Source organism: Falco cherrug, chromosome 2 (genome assembly GCF_023634085.1).
Source record: "Falco cherrug isolate bFalChe1 chromosome 2, bFalChe1.pri, whole genome shotgun sequence".
NCBI lineage: Eukaryota > Metazoa > Chordata > Aves > Falconiformes > Falconidae > Falco > Falco cherrug.
In genome coordinates, this window is record NC_073698.1 from 113,443,716 (window position 1) to 113,464,133 (window position 20,418).

Sequence of the window (20,418 nt, forward strand, 5' to 3'; positions counted from 1 at the left end):
GAAATAAAGCTCTTCTAACATGTCTCCATCTCAGAACAGCCTACCGTCTCACCATCTGTCACAATGGCATTTTCCATTGTTTTCTTCTCCCTCTCCGTGCTTCTTATACATATGCAAGGTGTGCCCTCTAGTATTCTGCAAACAGCACAGCAGTGTTCAGCAGTGACAAATGCACCTTGGGACAATTGCATTTATGGAATATCAATAAGACTCCTTCCTCCCAGCTAACCACCTTTTCCCAGTTGGTATGACGGTACCACAAGGGTTAAAAACCCAAGCTTATTATAATGCAAGCACAGTTACCAAGATAGCACGTATAGGAGAAAATGCAATTGAGATAGTAGTTTGCTTCACAGTTTGAACGATGCTCTGAGCTTTCAGCTACCTTTACCTTTTATATTACCCAAAGTAAGGTATTTAAAGATGCATACATATTTTAAGATATCCAGTTTGCATTAATCACAGTCTCAGCATTATTAATGATTTGATTTCAGAAAAGTTATTGCAAAATTCTATTTTTGCTATGCAATTTGTGCAGGCCTTCACATGGTCTAAAACTAGATTTAAAGATAATACATTCAAAGGCAAGAGCGTCTCTCTGAGGGGTCACTGATAAAAGCAAGATTGACCCCTCATCCTGACAGAACCTCTGCAAGAATCCTTCCAACAGACACATCGCTGCTTATTGTACCAGCAGCTGTTGCCAGTTCCTTGGGGCAAACCTCCTGATGGGATCTGGTCCTCACCGTGAAGATGGCCAGCAGCTGCACAGGGAGGTGATTACTTTTTTCTCTGCCTCCCACCAGTTTCCCAATAGCCCTTTGACCAATTCAGAACCCTACGGGTACCCTTCAAGTCCCTGTGCCCGTGCTGCCACCAGGCTGAGCCCAGGAGGACACCGGAGGAGGGGGATTCCAGGATTTTTAGCGTTGCTATGGAGATGAAAATTAGCACAATAACTATTATGTTCTCTTTCAAAGCTTCCCAGTCTCTGGTTTTAACTCATTCCCCTGTTCCATCACCACTTCAGTTCTGTCCCAGGAGCATCCTGGCACATCTGACAGATTTCTGGCTTGGGAACTGGAAAGGGAATGGCAGAACACGTTGGAACCTGAAGTCTGGCCAGGAACCAGAAAAGGGCAAGGAAGAAGTAAGAGAAGATCTTATAGAAAGAGGAGAGGATTAAAATAAAATTTAAAAACAAAATAAAATAAAACAAAATAATAAAATAAAATAAGTTATAAGAGTATAAGAGGCAGGGACATGGAAAACCCAGCTTTTGGAGGTGGCACAGCGGCACAGAAACAGAACTGGAGAATATTTTGGTACCGTATGGTTATGCTCTACCCTTCCTTAATGAAGCTGCGTCCCTCAGGGAGAGTGATGCACAGGCTGTACACCGCTCAGCAGCGAATACCCAGGCTGTCATCTTCCCTCCTGTTTGCAACAGCCCCTCCCTTTTCTTCAGCACCGAGAGGAAAAGCAAAGCTTCTGGGAAGCAAATACAACATCACACTTTCTTGTGAGGGGCAAAGCAAAAGTTGGAATGAATTTGGGAAGTTTAAATACGTTTTTCCACCTCCAAGTTGCTACATGCAATTAGGTGGTTGTGCTGTTTCTGATGGGCTTTATGATCCAGTGCCCTAAAGCTCGCACTGCTTATGGGCACGTTGTTGTTGACATGAGTTCAATACCCTGTCGCCAAATCACCCATGCTGTAAGCATAGTGCCTTGGCCTTCTGCAGAAACACTGGACAAGCATTAAAAAGGGGTAATAAAGATTCAGTTGAGCTTGTAGGTAAAAAATAGAAGGACAAGGCTTTTCTGATCTGCGAGGCTTCACAATTAACCACGGGTGCTAGAGGCTGTCTAAAATGTCTCCGAACATATCTTTCCCCTGCTAATAACATTGTGTCTTGCTATCACAGCCATTGTGCAAAACCCAGCAAACGAGCCTTCCTCCGCCACCTCTGGTGCAGCAGCCAGCACCACCTCTGCTCTTTCAGTCTTCCAAACACCTGTTCCTCTGCAGCCACCAAAAGTACAGCCCAACTTTTATTTTGCCTGGCTAGCAAAAGGCACCATAAACCGGTCAATAAGCTGAGGCTAAGATGTGCCCCCCAGGAGAGCGGCAGGATGCCTGGCCCTGCCTGGCCACCCCGGCCAGGGAGCAGGGCTGCAGCGCAGGGAACGTGGGCTGCAAAAAGGGCTTCAAACGCAGCTGGGGGCTAGTCAGGCTTGTGCCGTTGTTATGTATCCTCAACCCGCATCACGTCCTTTCCTACAAATGAATACTGATTTTCTGAGCCCAGAAGCCCAGCTATTGGAACTTCATCTGGTGCAGGCAGAGCTCACCTAAACTACCTTTTAGATTTTCTCTTCCTTGGTCCAAAATGACATAGCAGGTGGCTGTGGTGTGCCACCCGGCTGTGCAATGGTACACGCAGACAGCAGCATCCCCACAGTGATGATGCTGGGGATCTCGCTGTGCCACCTTCCTACCCTGCTGGCTGACCACTACTTGAAAACAGGCATCATTTGCAAAAGACACATTAACAATACAGCAGATCCCTTTGAGGTTTTGCTGCTCTCCAGCCCCCACCTTCCCACAGCTTTTTATGCAATTTATAACCAAGCTTTGAAGGGGGGGGTAAAAACACAGCAATTTGCCTGCAGCCACACGATGGGAGGGAGCAACACGAGAGTAACTTGCGGTGTGGTGCTGTGGCGCCAGAGATGCACTGCTGCGCAGATCAAAAAGGCTACCAAGGAATGACCAATTTTGGCTATTAGTTGCTGTGCAAAAAATTTCAAATAAAACCATATTGTCTCATCACCTGTCCTTGTAGGCGAGCCTTCAAGAGAGGGAAATGAATGTGTTCCCTTCGACAGTTTAAAGAGGAGGGACAGTCTTCACTCATTTGTTGATCTTATAAAGCATATTTCATGGCAGCTTGGGAAAGTCCAAAAGCAGAATCATGTTTAGCAGGGCTCTCAGTCCAACTATAATTCCACCCTCACCATCTCATTTCCATCCCCCTTCCCTCCTCCAGCCTTGTGAAGGAAAATAGCTTCAGACTAAAAGCCCTATAAAACTGTTACTTCTGAAGGTTTATCCTCTTGTCTTTCTGATGAAGAGCTACAATTATTTTTTTTTTGCAGCATAGGTAAGGAAACATCATTCTGAGAAAACGTGAAACCAGATGTGAAACACAGACATAAAACCTGCTCTTTCAAGCTCAGAAAGTTAAGGACAAGATCATTCCAAATCAACCCTTTGATTTAATATTTCTCCAGTCAACAAAAAATCTGACTATCATCTAACATGGTTATTATTAAAAGGTTATCTCAGTAGCAAATAATCACTTTAAACTTGAAACTCAGATGCACTGTAGAATGGCCAAAGTCTGAAAACATGTAAATCATGGGGATGGGTGAGTATGCTGCTAATTACCCCATTCCCTGAAAATCTTGTTTCTTTTTATGAAATATAATAAATAAAATTAGGAGAAATAATTATGATCTTCTAAGTAACGGGAACTGGACAAGCAGCAGTGTGTGGTTCTTGCTCACATGCCAAAAGCATGGCATAGGAAAACGTCGCTGTGGAGTTCCAAAATCACAGTCAAGAGACTTGCTCAGCCGTCGCTTACTTGGGGAAGAGCCTTACCTGCTTAACCCACTAGCGGTGCAGAAATTTTGATCCAAACCCATCACTGTTCTTACCACGTTCCCCTGTTACGCTTTCGAAAGAAGAGCCAATGAAATCCTTTACTTTTGTGAACTGTAAAGAAAGACAAAAGATTACCAAGAGATCTTTTTCAGCTATTGTGCCCTAACCTTTCTGAATTTCTGTGAAGCTTTGTGTTTACAGTGATTTACTCAACTTTATCCCTGGACTTTTACGTACCGCACATAAAATATGATTTTTTAGAGTGCATACTCATGTTTCTATTCAGGGGTCACTTCGTACATAAAACACTTGTATGAATGCCTAAATTATTTCAGCTCTCAATCACACTGAAAGCCAGTGCAGCCCGAATACCCAAACTACAAAGACGGGTTTGGAAAATGCTATGTTAGGCTGGGGTCATACTCTCTTAAATTTGGATATTCACATCTCTGAGAGACGTTTGGTTTTGCAAGGATGATTAATTTCATTTTCCCTCTAACATCATGAATGGTACTAACCACTCTGTCTAATTTTGTTCAGTGATGATATTAGTTAGTTTCATGGCGCAAATAAAATTTAGCCTGACGTCTCAAGAACCTGAGCATCATCTCTGTTAACAAAGCCTTATTACAAGATTTCTTTAATGCTTTTTTTAAGCCTGAACACAATATAGGCAGTGTCAAGGTACAGGGAACTTCTGCATCATTACTGAGGGCCAGTGCAGACCGGTCGCTATGTCATGAAACAGCTCAAATTGATCACAGTGATGGTCTGGTAGATGCAAAGCTCAGAGTCTTTGACTCTGAACTATCCCTGAATGACAAACAGTAGAACTTCTCAGGGTACTCCATCCCGCCCACACCAACTTTATCCTATAGGAAACATGCTACTGCCTTGGTCTCTGGTAGGAATGCCGCCTGATGGTTATTGAAAATGTCTAAGGGGATGGAGAAAACAAAACTTAAGGCTCAGCAGTTTTAGTCTGAGTCTTGAACAGACAGGGTGATGCCACACTGTCCAGCGGAGGGCTGCTAGATGGTGCCAACCGCTTTCCCTCTTCCAAGGAGTGCACTTAGCAAAAACAAGTTAAGCCTTTTGTACTTAATGGCAGGTGGGGCATAAAGTATCGCTGGGGTCTCTTCATTGTCGTGTAAAAACCACAAACAGGTGCTGTGCTTTGATTGCAGTGATTCTCGAGCCCATTTTCACTTTCCCTTGCGCTTGCCTTTTAAGCTTTGATCACAAGGCTGTACTGCTAAAGGCACCTGAGCAGCAGATTGCTAGGCAACAGATGCTGCAAAGGACAGCACCTGAGTGGCAAGGGACCTTGCCCTGCTCCAAGGTCCCCCTGAAAAAATCTTCAAGGCAAAACCAGCTCGGTGTTACGAAGGCAGGCAGGTGAAGCCAGAAATTGCTTTGAAAGGAGGTGTTAAAAATAAACAGCAATAGGAAAAAGGGGCAATTCAAGCAAATGAGAGAGAAACATGATGGGAGGCAACGCAAGGCAACGTGCAATGAGGAGTCGCTACTAAAAGCATGGGAGCAGGTAGAAAATATGAGGGAAAAAGTAGCAAAACACAGATACAAGGCAGATTTGAAAACTTGTGCAACAGCATAAATATATATATATAAAAGCTTAATTTATTGTCATCCTTGTAAAAGTTTATTTATTGCTAAAATTCTGTTTAGCGTTCATTTTATATCAAAAATTATGTCTACCACGAGGAAACCCATATTACTGTTGTGTTTTTCTTCTGAATTGCCAAAGAGAGTACTTTACATCATTTCTACTTGGCCCATAAATGTCATCCGTGGAGTAAATAGAAAAGTTTCATTTGATCACAATTTAGGAGACATTGAAGAAGCTACATAAATCTTTATAGAACACAAATCAGTACTTCACCCAGAATATAACTTGGAAGACAACGTATAAATGCAAAATGGTACATACTCAGCAATGCTCAGTAAGCAAAGGGAAGGTTGCATCTGTCTAATGAGAGTTTCCTTCAGGATAAAGAAAACAAGCTGCTAAAGAAACCTGACCTGGAAGCTGTGAAGCATAGTGCAGTACCACATGTAGGAAATGTGTTTCCCTCGTTCCAATCCTTAATTGCTATTTTAAATGTGCAAATAGGCTTGCCCAGTAGGATGAACAGCGGCAACAAAACCCAAACCAACAGAAAGTACTGAGCAGCAAAGCAAGCTGAGTGTTCAGAGATGAAGGAGTGCCAACCTGCAGTGAAAATCAGACTTTGCCAAGGATATTAAAAAAAACGCGGGGGGTGGGGGGAATGGAGTTGCTATACAGGAAAATAGGATAGAGATTAAAGATAATCTAGGTACAGCCAAAAACTAAGTAAATACTCGGCCTTGTTTCAATCAGCGGAGACAATGTTGAGCATGGAACAAAAGGCAGAACGGCTAAAGGTTAGGGAAATTGCTAAGGAGCTTATTTGGTCTTTTGAGACCAAATAATCATCACTGCAGAATTCTGAAAGAACAAGATGCAAAATAGCAGGTATTTTCAATAATTCTGCTAGGTCAATCTGTTCTTAAATGACTACTGTTGCAAAAAGGTTGCTGAAAGACTGAGCTTGCCAAAATAACAGCCAAGATGAGGACAGGGATTCTGTCTACAAACATATTGTTGAAGTAAAAACAAGAAAGGGGAAAATAATATTTTAGCTAAAGGGTAATGTCGACATGAGAATAAACACATCACAAAGTTAGAAAAACATTTCTAACCTTCAGTGCAATGAGGTTGGAGAACAATCTTCCAACAAGAGTAACTGGCACAGAACTAGTTAGAAATGGAGGTGGATCAGTTTGGAAAACTGATTTAGTGATACATTCGCCTGAGGCAGGTAAAAAATTGACCACGCCCAGTCCTTTTTTCTATAGATTTCTTTATAATCAAGTCTCTGTGATTCCTCCATGGTTGACTAGAGAGTATTCCAGCATTTAGTAATAATCCTTTGCCTTCTTACGCCTTGCAGTTAGCTTAACTATCACCCACTTTGCGTACCTCTCACTGCAGCAACAAACAGGGTACCTGTACTCCCTAGCAAGGCAAAAGTGTTTTGTTGGACGTGCTGACACGGCGCAGACTTTTCTAGTTCTGCCAACTGTTCCTTGAGCTGGGGAAGGAAATGGAACAGTTGAGCCCTGTCTGCTGTAACCGTGGTTGAAATCCCTCGATGGCTCACCCACTGCTCATCTCACCCGTGCCGCCCAGGTGAGAGGCACATTTAAGGAAAAGCAACCAAGTATCTCCTCTCAATCCATTGAGACTTTTAACAGAGTATACACAAGGTTTGTCAAAGCTAAAACAAGCTACTGACAGTGTAGAAATGTGAGAATAGAAAGGAAGGCACAAGCCTTTTCACGTAATTACCTTTATTCTTTTCAAGTTAGGAGTACATGGGATACTCCTTCCATGGGTTTAACCAGACCAATACATGGGATGCTCCCTCCACAGGTTTGACCAAACCCAAGTACATGTTTTGTTCGTGAACTCTTCAGCCAGCTTTTTGCCACAGACAAATCTCCTTGGTAAATCCCTTTTCAATTTGCTTCAGCGTACCCAGTTAAAATATCTGACTTGTTTCACAAGTATACTCTAAGGTTTCTTATTAAAAAAGTCTTGCAATAGTCTAAGAGAAAAAGGATTATGCAAAAAAAGAATAACATTAACTGTTCTATTGTTGGAAAACAGGAGCACAGTGCCAATTAGACTGCAGAAGTCTAAAGGCAAAATTCCCCGTCCCCTACCAGACAAGGTCACTGGACATGTTGACACAACATTTTAATGCACATTACCCATTTAAAATAATTATTTTGCACGCCAAGTCACATCTTTACCTTCTAAGTTCATTTTTACTGTGCAATGGATGGCTTGAAATCCAATTTAATTCATTTTTTGTAATGCAATTTTCTTCCATGTCTACTATTTTCAGTGCATATTACATTTTCACTACTTCTGAATGTAACTTAAGTAGCAATTGCAAACAGATCTATCATAAATTTCAATCCAGTAATTTCTCCTTTTAGTCAACCCTAACTTCCCTCATTCCTGAAAGCACAAAAAAATCTGTAGAGCAAATAGGCATTTCAGTTGTACTCTGTATCCCAATCAATGAACAAAGACAATTCGTAGCTAACCTGTATTTATTTATTCCTAAAACCAATTCCTTTTTCTATTGAATCTTCTTAATGTATTTTGCCTTTATAACAATTGATGTATAGTTATGCAATTTAATTTAATGACAGACTTTTTTTTCAAAGCCGGAAATGAAATTTGCTAGTATCTTTCTTCTCGTCCTCAAAACATCAGTTTGAGGTATTTGAAGCACCTCGACAAGCCAGAGTTAAAGAGGGAAATGAGGACTGGGGATTGTGTGAAGCCCAGGACAGTTCACTCCTCTTCTTCCCCAGCTGAAGCATGGAAGGGGTCCGGTGGGATGCCAGGACATCGTTACCCTTAAATCCCACGTGGAGGAGGGCCTGGGGACTGGGTTTAGGGCATTCTTTTGTTTGTTTGTTTGTTTTTGCAATCTCCATATGAAGTTCTTCCTGCTTATGCAACACTAGATCTATCAAAAGAAAAAATATTTAACTTCAAGAGGAAAAGTCTTTTCTTTATCTTCTATAAACCAAACCAGGCCAGTCTACCTTTAAATCCGGCTACTGCACAGACACCAAACTTCACAGACACTTCTATTACAGCTGCTTTTTCTGCACTTAGGTTTCACAGAAGGAACAGGCTGTTTATCAACAGGTTTTTCACGTTGCCTTTGAAGGGGCTCTGGACCCGACTATCCCATTCCAAACAGATGGGGCTCTATCACAGTGAAACCTTCAGGTGAGGTTGGCAGTGCGTTCTGCTTCCACATCAATGCTAGTGCTGCCTGCAAAGTGGCCGTAAAAGCAGCAGGCAGGAACTTTATAAGTTGTTGTCTGTCAGTTCTTTCCATGTATACATTATTTGCAAGTTAAATTTGTTTTGTTTTCCCCAGTCTGCCAGTTCTACAAACTCAAGCTGACAATCAAGTGAAGTTCTTCTCATGCATAATTACCTTTAACGAAGGATCCTCTGGCCAAATTGATTCACTGACACTTGAGCATTTTGTCTCCTGTCAGCATTCTTTGCACAGCCAGTGCAGATTAGAACCTAACAAACAATGCAGATATACAAGAAAATGTTGAACTTGGTTTACTGTCAGCACATTTCCTCTGCTGGGCTTGCATACCAAAGAAAATAGTTAAAACAGCAGCTCTGAAGGCAAGCTAGTAGCTGTGACTTCAAATACACATAAATAACATACGAGTAGGCGGTAATTTTACATCGGAGTGGGAGATGTTAGATGAAGTCTCTTCTCAGTGCAGTTTTTGAAGTACCTGGGACTGAGTGCTGCTGTCTTTCACATGTATTTCACTCTGCCCTTTGCTGTGCATTTGTAGCACCTTCACTTTATCCAACCCCACGAAAGAAATTTCCAGGACCATTAAGTTTTCAGAGCTTGGGAAGAGGTAATTAAATAATTAGTTTAGTTTTGCTCTTTAAGAAACAGTGCACGGTTTCAGTGCCTAAATGCCACACTTTTATTTTGGCCTTAGAAAACTGGACAGTTTGATATACATTGTGCATAGGCAATAGCACGGCCTGAACATGGGTGAGGTGTTCTCTGCCTGATACGAATAGCAGTTTTTTGAAATTAAAAGCACCAAACTGATAACTGCTACTTCAAGAATTAGACATATATTTTATAAAACACGCTTTACTTATGATATTTGCCTTATATCCAAACCAGTGGGCCAAGTAAAAGCTGATTTTCATTTGGAACACAGGCTGGGTATCCCTGCCCGTCTTATGTCAATATTCAAGGACCCATCAACAGGAATGAACTGATCTCCCCCCTTTTCTTTGTTCAGACACAGTAACACACACTGGTACCCACAACCAAGATTTACTTTTATTGTACTGCTCTCTGCTTTTCATAATAATTAACGGAATCATTATACACCATTGGTCTAGTAGCGAGGGAACACCCAGAAGTTCTGCTTTGATGCAAGACCACTATCAAACACGGAGTCTCTGCCAGACATCTGTGTTGTACCCACCCACAGCCGTACATCAGCCCATCCCTCATGGCTAAGCGATTACTTTCAGTGGCAGATGAAACTGTCTTCCCTACTTCTCCAGACACATGAATTTTTCAACTTTTTTCAACTGCCTTTTTGCAGAAAAGGGGATCAAAGTAATGATGGTGATAAATACCTCTAACTCCATCCATATCAACATCTTCAGAGATAAAGACGAAGAGCTTTAAATATGTTTGCACACAGATTCTTTCAGCATTATACTGATCTGCAGGAAACTATATACGTACTAGTGTCAACGCTGCAGAACTTTATAAATGTACTCAAAGGTAAAACTGTCAGTTAATAACTAATAATCCTAACATTTACTAGTATAGTCAATTGAGGGCTTTTTCAAACAGATTGTTACTTACAGCTGTGCCAGACAGGGCAGTTCGAAAAATGTTTAACTGCTCTTTAGTTATCATTTAAAATATATTCTTCAACATCCTTCAATATTTTTATATAGCAGAGATTATATTTTTTTTAGTAAACTTTATCTGCAAATATTTTTATGTTCCTGCTGTCGAATACAATTATATGTGCCTGTAAATAAGACACATTGCCTACAGAAAACTATTACTGTAGCTAACACAGCAGAAACATTACATATTAATAAATGAATATATCAGTTTTAGTACAAACTGACTGAACTTTGTGGGAAACTTGTGTGTTATTTGTTGTAATATATTATTTGAACATGACATTTATACTGTACTATACATCGGGGGGGATTAGTGCCATCTGTCTCTCTAGCTTTCAGGTAAATGGCCAAAACCAAAACCTTTAAGAAAGCGGTATTGAGGTGGTGGCGTTTTGTTTCAGCGTTATCTTCATATTTATCTAGACTCTACAAATCCACTTCAGGTTTCTGCTGTTTTCTTTTACTCTGCTGCAATATCCTCTAAGAAATATAAGATCATTTTAACAACAGATTTTAGCAGAGTTACTGAACTGATGAGGCAGAAACACCATGGCATAAAGAGCTCCATGCAACTTCATGGCTTAAAACTAAAGGAAACATTAGTTTTTCTAGGAAGACAGAAGCGATCAGTAAAATACAGTTCCTATGTTCTCATCAGACGTTTAGCAAACCACTAGACAGCTGGTTTATACTTGAGCAGCAAGCTATATTGTTTTACAACCCTTTTAACAATTTTGTTACCAGTGCATGTATACAGGTCACGTACCTGGTGAATATACCTGGGAATATGTCTATGTGGGTATATTTTTTTTTCCTCCAGAACAGGTATGTAGACTAAAGCATCTGAACTGCATAATTGTCTTCTGTTGGCTTTTGGGTATGATTCAGCTCAGACTTCAGCAAGATCTCTGGGGCCGTCAAGACTTCAGTCTCTGGGTTATCTACTAAGACTTCTAGCAGTGCTATCAATTATTGTTTGAGGTGCAGCCCCTGATTCACTCAAATCTGGGGAAAACTGGACTTATATACACTGAAACCACTATTGTTAGTCGGGGCTGATTTTGAAGTGGCAGACTAAGAGGAAGCTTTAGTCCCCTGATTTGCAGTTCCCTACAGCTTAGGGAGAAGAAAACAAACAAACAAACAAACAAAAAAACCCCACACACACACCCCCCCAAAAAAAAAAAAATTGAGAAAAGAGGAGAGATACAGGGGTTAGTTTGTCTTCTACTGCCAGGCAGTAGAAAGAAGAGGTACTACAGACGTTGAGTATATAAAAATTCTTCCCTCTTGACCCCATCACCACTTGCACACACTTACTCTCCACATAGGGGCAGAGAGAAGAAAACAACAGCAAAGACAGCACCTCTTTTACTGGGGGAAGAAAAGAGAGAATGCTTTTATAGCACCTGCAGGACACAAGCCAACAGCTCTCTTTGTGGACCACGCAAGCCAGCGGGTGCAAACTGACTCATGTTCAAACTCCTCAGGGACTAACGCTCCAGAGGAGGCTCAACGAAGGTCATTTCAGCTGTACAACAAAATATAAGGAGGCTCAGGCACCACTTCTGGCCATAAGGCACAGGGCTTCAGGATGACTCCCATCCCTACGGCACACCAGGATGTGATTTTTCTGTGAGGTTCTGCAGTTCAGAATGCGAAAATCATGCTAGTGTGGGGTTTAGGATGCCACGCAGATGGGTGGCAGAAGGATGCAGGGGTTGGTGCGGTGGTGCTAGGACCGCCCCAAGCACAGGGGCTATACCCACAGCAAGCCCCATCCTTTATATCTAACCCCACAAAACCATATGGGAACTCTCCTGCCCCCTTTCTCTGCTCCTCTTGGCCTCGTGTATTCAAAGAAGATAAAGCTATTTTTGTTTATAGACACAACACATTAATACAGTGCATCAACATGCAGAAATAAAAGTCCTAAAGTTTTTATTTTGATGCACACCAGTAGCTCTATGTTTCTTTCATGGTATTGCTTCAAACATGAAATTTAGCAGAGTTGCAGAATAGAATCTTTGGATTTCCATTGGTGTTTTAAATACTATGACTCCTTACACAAATTCTTATTGCATGTGTAGGTGCTTTGGCTGTATGTCTAAGAAAATCAAGTGACAACTTGGTCTAACCTGTTATTTTCACCAAGTAGTTTGGACATACTATTTTATTAGCTGGTAAATCATATAGCCGGTGCACTATTTCTACTGTTACAAGATGGAAATACAAATTGGAAGATTCTAGTAAGGAAAAATGAAAAAAAAACAACAACCGGCCAACAAAAACCTTTATACTTTTTCACTTTTGGTTTATCATGAGCGGGGTGTGCCACTATTTCAGTCACTTCTTGTATGTACCTATGGCTCCTGTGGCTGTAACTGGGCTTATACTTGTCCTAATCGTCAATACAGAAAAAGAGAAATACGAGCAGTGCTAACATTTCCAACTTGTAACCAAAAGTGGTTCTGTTTCATTCCGTTTTGTCTTGTTTTGGTTTAATATTGTACTAATAAAAGTAGTCTCTACTACTCAGGAAGAATGTGGAGTCAGAAAATGCAGTATTCCAGCTGGAGAAATTTAAGATGAATGTTATTTTTGCTTTATTTTCCATGTAAAGTAGTTTCTAACGGCAGTGGTGGAAGTGTTAACAGGTTGGATCAATAGCCAAATGACTTCTGCTCTTCTGGTCCTTTTTTCACTCTTCAGTAGATGAACAGGGAAAAGGAAGAATAGGGAACAGAAAGAAAAAAAGCCCTCAGAGACCTGAAAGCTGAGTTTAAGTTCGCTTGCTCTCATTTAAAAATTAAATTTGCAAGATGATAAACCCATAGTTGTTAACTCATGGTAGTTTCAGATTTGGCACAGTCCTCTGAGTACCGAGCACAGCTCAGGAAATGCCTATATCCTGTTTTTTAAGTGTTCACTTGAGACATAGACTAACTAAATAATGTATATTCCATATCCTAGTTCAACATACGACTTCAAAAAAGATGTGTTATTAGGGAACACATGTTTTCCAGAATCCACTAGAGCAAGTTACAGCAACTGAAGACTTCTGGAACAGATAAAAGCCCCCTAAAAGACTTCATTTCTGGTGGTTCTTGGATTTGTTGTGACAGCCTGCTGCTGAGCATGTGTCCCTGGTCTGGGCAGAGCTGTGAAGGTTGAACCAGCCCAAAGGTAGAACCTCACCTGTTTGACTCCTGCAGGAGCTTTCAGGCTAAGGATGTGCAAGTAATATGAACTACCTGGCACCTCCGCTCGCTGCCAGGTGAGTTCTGGACTATGTGCTTAAGTGCATGATAAAGAAACTGCCCTTATCCCCACGTTCTCAGCAGAAGAAAACCCTAGCTTAGCAAGCATGATTTGCCAGGTGGTATTGCTGAGATACTTTAAAGCATGCTGGATTGATGACAGTCTATTTTCAGCCCAGCCAGACATTCATACAACAGATAGGAATTCATCAACCATACCTTTCCTATAAATCTATTTATTTTATGAAGTTATATCAATCGGTGTCATTGCTTGAGTCGAGATTTTTGTAAGTAACCTAGAAACCTATGTCTGAGCAGGTCATCCTCTATTCTCTCTATAGGCAATAAAGAGAAGACGACAGAGTGCAAGCCCTGTGAGCTATTTTAGGCATTTTATTTTTCAGATGTAAAGCACTGCACCCTAGAAGGGTTGCTGAATATAAATGAATGCAAAAAAAAATCCCCATACTTTATAGATGTTTGTATCGTATCCAAGGAAGAGCAACAAAGCTGGGGAAGGGTCTGGAGAACCAGTTTTATGAGGAGCAGCTGAGGGAACTGGGAGTGTTCAGCCTGGCGAGGAGGCTCAGGGGGGACCTTACTGCTCTCTGCAGCTGCCTGACAGGGGCTGTAGGCAGGGGGGGTCGGTCTCTTCTCCCAGGTAACAAGCAATAGGACGATAGGAAACAGCCTGGGGTTGCGCCAGGAGAGCTCAGATACTAGGAAGAATTCCTTCACTGACAGGGTTATCAAGCACTGGAACAGGCTGCCCAGGGAAGTGCTTGAGTCACCGTCCCTGGAGGTACTTAAAACAGGTTGTAAATGCGGTGCTTAGGGAGATGGTTTAGTAGAAGGCTTGGCAGTGTAAGGTTTATGGTTGGACTTGATGATCTTAAGGGTCTTTTCCAACCTAAGTGATTCTATGTGTCTACATTTAACCAGATTAAGCTCTTTCCTGGAGTTTTTCAGACCACACTGCTAAATTTAATAGCATTAGAGGTAGAAACTGCATCTCTTCTTTTAAATGGGTGGATTAAAACTGTTTAAAAATCACGCTCCTTTCAGCGTCACGTCACTTGAAATGTTGTGTTCAGTTCCCCAAGTAAAGGGACTCTCTTGCAGTTGAAATATTCTCAGTCACAGACTGAGCTGGCATGGGACACTGAAAGCAGGACAGAGATCTTTATAGCTGATTCAGGGAGGATTTATTGATATTTTTTTTAGGTGTTTAGGATTAAAACTAAAAGCTCATTTCAGGGAAGCATAATATGAAAGAACAACACTACACTGAGCATAAAGGATGTCTGGCTGTCTGTGGATCTGAAAAACTTTTAATTTTACCATGTATTCTCTTCCAGATGCAAAGATTGCTCACACATGCTGCTGTCTGTGATTTTTTAGCTTCTAGCCTTACAAGATTAATTAGCTGTTCATCAGCAGCCAAGATGCATATATGACATAGCAGCAATATCATCTCTCTTGCAGTGTGACAGCTTTTAAATAAGAGGTTTCTGACATTTGGTATTTGTGGAGTCCTATCTCTTGATTGCTTAGCTTCCTTATTATTGAGCAAATAGTGTTTGCTTGTATTTCCCCTTCAATACATCCTACAAGGAATTCTTGACACACTAACCAGCTCTTGCACAGCATTTCTTTTCAGTATAAACATTTCATTTCAGCACCTCAGATACGAATTTTGTATGCAGCAATTTATTCTCTAGCTTTTTGTGAATTTGAATTTGTAATGCTTTGGTAAAATTCTTAGGTTTTCAGTTAAACTTTTCTTCCCAAGGCTCTGTTTGCCTGGTACGTGTAGCTGCCCACCTCCTATTATCAATGCACGTACACGTCCCAGTGGCAGCAGTGACGTTGTTTAGTTGGTGCTATTTTTAATCCTCAGAACACTTTGCAAACACTGTCTTTAGGAACTGCATGGGTAAGATTTCAGAGTATCGTTAGTGTCTTTTACTACAGGAATAGTGAGGAAAGTAGATGCCATAAAGCTTCTGAAGGAGCAAAAGGTTACTCACATCTCCATATTCAGACTCTGCTCAAATCTCTTCTTTCCTTGCCAAGTTCTGCTTTACTGATGTAAGTCAGATGTAGTAACAAACCTTCCTTTTCTGAAGTATTTTTAAATTACATAGCTTTTGGTGTAGAATTGGGCTGCATTGCTTTTACGCACCTTGTCAAGGAGAGGACATGATGTGCCCTTCTCTCCATCCTCCCCTGCCCCACAACTTTTTCAGCATCCCTTGCAGTTCAATATTGCTTGAGAAAGCAGAGCTGTGTGTTTGGTCTCTGCAAGCTTATCAGATGTAGACTTATGGGAGGTGTGGACTGTAACTTTTTTGTTTCTGTCACCACTGGGGAATAGTGGTATTTGTTTGATTAGAAATAGTCCATTTTAAACATTGTGAATAATTTCAAGTTTTTGCAATTAAATGTGTTTTGTTTGCTTGTGCCATTTGTACATTTAGGCCCTTCTTCCTCATAACTAAAAAGTTACCTGATAAATATTCTAGTTGTAGGCAGGATATCAGAATAAAGTCAAATATTTTACTACAGAGCTATAGTAGAACTTTGAGATCATCTGCCAGTGTGGCAATTTGGGGTGGTTTTTTTAACAAGCGTCTTGTTTTTGAAAGTATATGCTCACAATCAAAGCAAACATCAGTGATCAAATGATGTCTATATGATAAGAATCCTTTCACCTTATTTTATAGCATTTCTGTTATATTCAAAATTGCTTTTGTTTTGCTTTTACACATTTAAAACACTTAAAAGTTTTGTAAGTCCAACTTCAGTTATCTTAGTTCTGCTTAATTTACTGTATTTACAATTTTAATCCAAAATAGTGGACATCGCAACTGAAACCACATCAGGGCTTGCCAGGCTGTTGTAACCAAGACCACCAACCTGCACAAACCATGTTGTTAGCATTTCATATTCCGGGTCACATTTTAGGCTTTGTATGCAGCTCAAGAAAGTTGCGAGGTTTTATTTGATTAATCAAAGAGACTTATGCTTTTTTTTTTTTTTTTCCCCCGAGATATTACCTTGCAGAATGCTGCCCAATATGCCCAGAGCTCTTGGGTATCTATGCCAATAGGCAATAACATATTCTCATGGTAAAAATGAGAAGGCATTTTGCAGCATAGGAGAAGGAGTTATATGATTAGGGATCGATAACAAGTAGTCTTGCTATTTCCATGGAGATTATGTGCTGGAGATGGCTAAAAGGAGGAAAATCAAAATGCACTGGTCAGTCAGCATATGGCTGTGAGCAGTTAGAGTGATGCAGGTATGGAAAAAGCTAATGACATCTTAAGATGCTATAAGCAAGATAGTTTTGGAAGAGAAAGAGAAAACTGTCCTGAAAGGCTTCACTGAGACACTATTTGGAATACTTTTCTGATCATTTACATTCTGAAAAATATAAGCTAGAAAGAGTACAGCAGAAGAATAGAAAGATGATCAAAGGAACAGATTGTTCAGCAAAGAAGTTACAAGAGCTTGGACAGTTTTGCCTTACCAAACAAAGCTGAGAGGGAGAAAATAGGAAGATAAGGGAAGACCTGTTTCAAAGATAACATCAGTAAATATCAGTAAAAGATGAAGCAAATACAAACTGGTATTGAATCAACTGAAACTAGAAGCTGGGAAAGAAAAAGAGGAAAAAAAAAAAAAATAAGCACTTCCACACTTATCAGCATGAAACTGGAACAACCTTCCAAACAAGGCAGCTGGTGCAAGGAACTTGCACTGCTTTAAACCAGAGTTCAGTGACTTTATGCAGGGATTTATATACCAAAGAAATGCTGCAGACAGAAACCAAGACTATGCTACAGGTGCTTGAACTGCTGGTGCAGTAGCACAGCCAAAAAATTTACTTGCACAATACCTATAGTGTATTAAGCCTCTGCATCAGAATTTCTTTTGTACCTGCCAAGAGCAAGGAAGGGTTTTTTTTGCCTATGACACGTCATTTGTTTTCCGAGTTTTTTTTTAATGCTTCCTCTGAATCCTGTGAGATTAAGTCTAGCATGCCTACCAGCATCCAGCTTTCTCACCCCCGAGCTGGCCCCATCAACAGGCTGCACGTAGCACGTGCCAGCTCGCCTGCCAGTATTCCCTTCCCAGGGCTAGGACAGCAACTGTTTTCCACTTCCCACAGGCTAAGCCAAACTACCTCAGCCCAAGCTGAGAAAAGCAAAAAGATGAACAATCCCACCTCCCCCCCCAAAAAAAAAAAACAAACAACCAAAAAACCCCAAAAAACAACCAAACAAACCCAAAACCTCAAACCAAACCTAAACAACAACAAAAAACCCCAGCCCTTACCTTTAACACGAGACAATTTTTTGGGACCTCTAGACATTTCTCCTATCAAATTACCTTAAGGCATTTAGGAGTTGACAACACTCCTATTTGTCTGTGGCTTCTGTTGTTTTACCACACACAGCCTGCATTTGTAACAGCATTATCAAGCAATTTGTTCCTGGGCTGCTTGCAGACACACAAAGCAGATGTTTTGCAGACCTTTTAAATCAGACACCTGTGGTCAAATATATTGCCTGTTCATGCAGGAGGCTGGTAGAAGCCCTCCAAACCATTAATAGCACTTAAAAGAAATTTAACTCTGTAAAAAATAAAAGAAAAAAAAAAAGAAAAATTGTAGATGTGGAACACATGTCTATGTAAGTGCTCTGAAACAGCAGTTGAGTTCTGAAGCTGATAGTATTTACCTTTGGCAGGAGCATGTTTCAAGCTCTGTTTGAAATAATTGGCAGCCAGCCTTATAAAACCGACTGAGAATTAGATTGCTAAAACACAGTAAAATGCCCAAATCAATTCCTAATACTCTTCCAGCCCAGAGACTAATTATAAGACCTCCCCTCTGACCAGCAGCTCCGGCTGACAACAGCTAGCTCCAGGGACCAGCCTCGACCGGCTCAGGACAACATACCCAAACACTTACTGTACAAAGAGAGTCCAGAGCATTTCTTCCTCTCCACTGGAAGGCTGCTTGCTGGCCTCAGCCTCTCCCCTGCTTCATTTTGGAAACTTCCCCTTCTCCAGGTGGCCTCCAAAAGCATCTCCCCAACCTCCTCGCCCAGCCCAGCCCAGCCCATCACCTGCCTTTGCACTCGCCCACCATAAACGGGGGCCAAATGGATGCAGCTGGGGCTGATCTACACCATCACGCTCCTTCCACAGGCCAGCCACACAGGGCAGGAGGGAAAGCCTTCAGCATGCTATTTTATGATGCTATTAATCATTAGAATTGTTTTTACTGAACAAAAGAGGCTGCAAAATCAGCAGGCAGTAATGCTAACTATTCTCATGTTTCATTGGCAGTGACAAGGCAGAATGACCTGAGTGCAGCTTTCCTGTAGCTCGGTGGCCATAGCTGTCACAGCTGTGATTTTCGAGAATGGTCTTGGTGGTTTGGACATGCTGCTGACAAAAATGAGATGTGAATTGCAAGTTCGGTGTCCTAGCCAGCTTTAAAGATTAAATCATTCCTCTGGTTTTGTTTACTAAGATCTCTGCTTTTCTTTTTATGTAATCGCAATGCTTACTGAAAGAGAAAGGGAATCTTGGGGATGTGTGCAGGAAGATTCCTTCTCAAAACAGGAATAGACCAAAAATGAAACTACCCTGCTATATAAATGCAGGAGTGAATTTTACGTAAGAGCAGAATTAGTATGCTGATTGAAAGCAAGTTGGAGAAAAAAGGAAAAAGAAAAGAAAAGAAAAAATTATATCCCTTCTTTAATAATGGTTTTTCATTACAGTTTTCATAAGTGTGATCTCTGCTAGCCTCACATTACTTCTGAAATAGTTTAAAACATGTGGTGGAAGCTTCAGGTGTGGGAGTTACAATATAAGCTATCAAGGAAAACAATATATAGATAGATACAGACAAAACAGAGGAAGATCTGTTTTATTTAATCATTTACGCAGGGCTGTAGTACATTAAGATTTCTCACAATTACCTATCTCTGTAACATCAGAGATGAGTTTTCCTCATAGAATAGTATTTTTCGAGGTGATTATATACCAATTAGTATTAATTAAGATCATTAAAGATGAAGTGCCGTACAGGAAGCAACTCTCTAGGGTGAGAAGTGGTGTAACATCAGGTCTACAAAGCATCTGTCTGCTTAATGGGTTGAATCACTGCCACGTCTAAGCACCGCAAAGCCATCCTGCCAGGTACAATGGTATCAGGATCCACACAGTCTCTTGTATCCTAAACACTAGTTTTAAACAAACGTGCTGCAAGGATTTGGACCATGTTATGCAATCCTCTGTCACCATATGTTGCTGCTCACTTTTCACTTCAGATCACAAAAGGCATTCAAGGTAGAGACTCTGAGGGAACTTTTGAGCTAGGTGTACCCAGCGATGTGCCCTTCAGCTTGGAGCTGTGCTGTCCCCTTTTAACAGCCCCATCCTGGAGGTCAGCATGGTCCCTGCACGCTGCGACTGTGTCCTTGGCGCACTGTCATCTGGAAAAAAAAAAAAAAAAAGAATTTGGAAAATGAGAATGAAATATCTACAGATCGTAACTGATGGTTACAATAAAGAAGGAGATTAAGCAGGATTTTTGTTAGGGGAATTTGAGCCAGCAGCAGCCCTGGAGCTAACATCCAGCAAGTAGAAAAGAGCTGACAGCGAATGTCACAGCCCTGAGCCCAGCCAGCCAAAGTCCTGGAAGCAAGAGGCTGCAGAGCGTGCTGATGCGCTCAGTATCCTGACAGCAAGTCTAACCCTTCTCTGGATAGAAAGACAGGTCAGGGAGGGGAGAGCAAAGTACAGGAGACAGTCAGCTCTCGTGTATATCAGTGTTGGAATGGGTTAAGAAAAGGAATCAGTTTGTTTGAGGAAGACTGAGATTATCAGCGGTTGGACTA

The 20,418-nt window shown here is 41.1% G+C and overlaps 1 protein-coding gene and 1 long non-coding RNA gene across 10 annotated transcripts in view; one reads left to right on the forward strand and one right to left on the reverse strand.

The window, feature by feature from the left end:
* HTR1F (5-hydroxytryptamine receptor 1F) overlaps window positions 1–20,418 on the forward strand; it is a 118,493-nt gene that overhangs the window by 16,982 nt on the left and 81,093 nt on the right. The window lies entirely within an intron of this gene.
* LOC129735416 (uncharacterized) overlaps window positions 18,750–20,418 on the reverse strand; it is a 36,716-nt gene continuing 35,047 nt past the window's right edge. For 3 of the 7 annotated variants that reach the window (XR_008731027.1, XR_008731026.1, XR_008731025.1), the window contains one exon: window positions 18,750–20,013. This is a non-coding gene — a long non-coding RNA (uncharacterized LOC129735416). The remainder of the gene's footprint in view (window positions 20,014–20,418) is intronic. The other 4 variants (XR_008731029.1, XR_008731030.1, XR_008731028.1 and 1 more) reach the window with 3 other exon arrangements.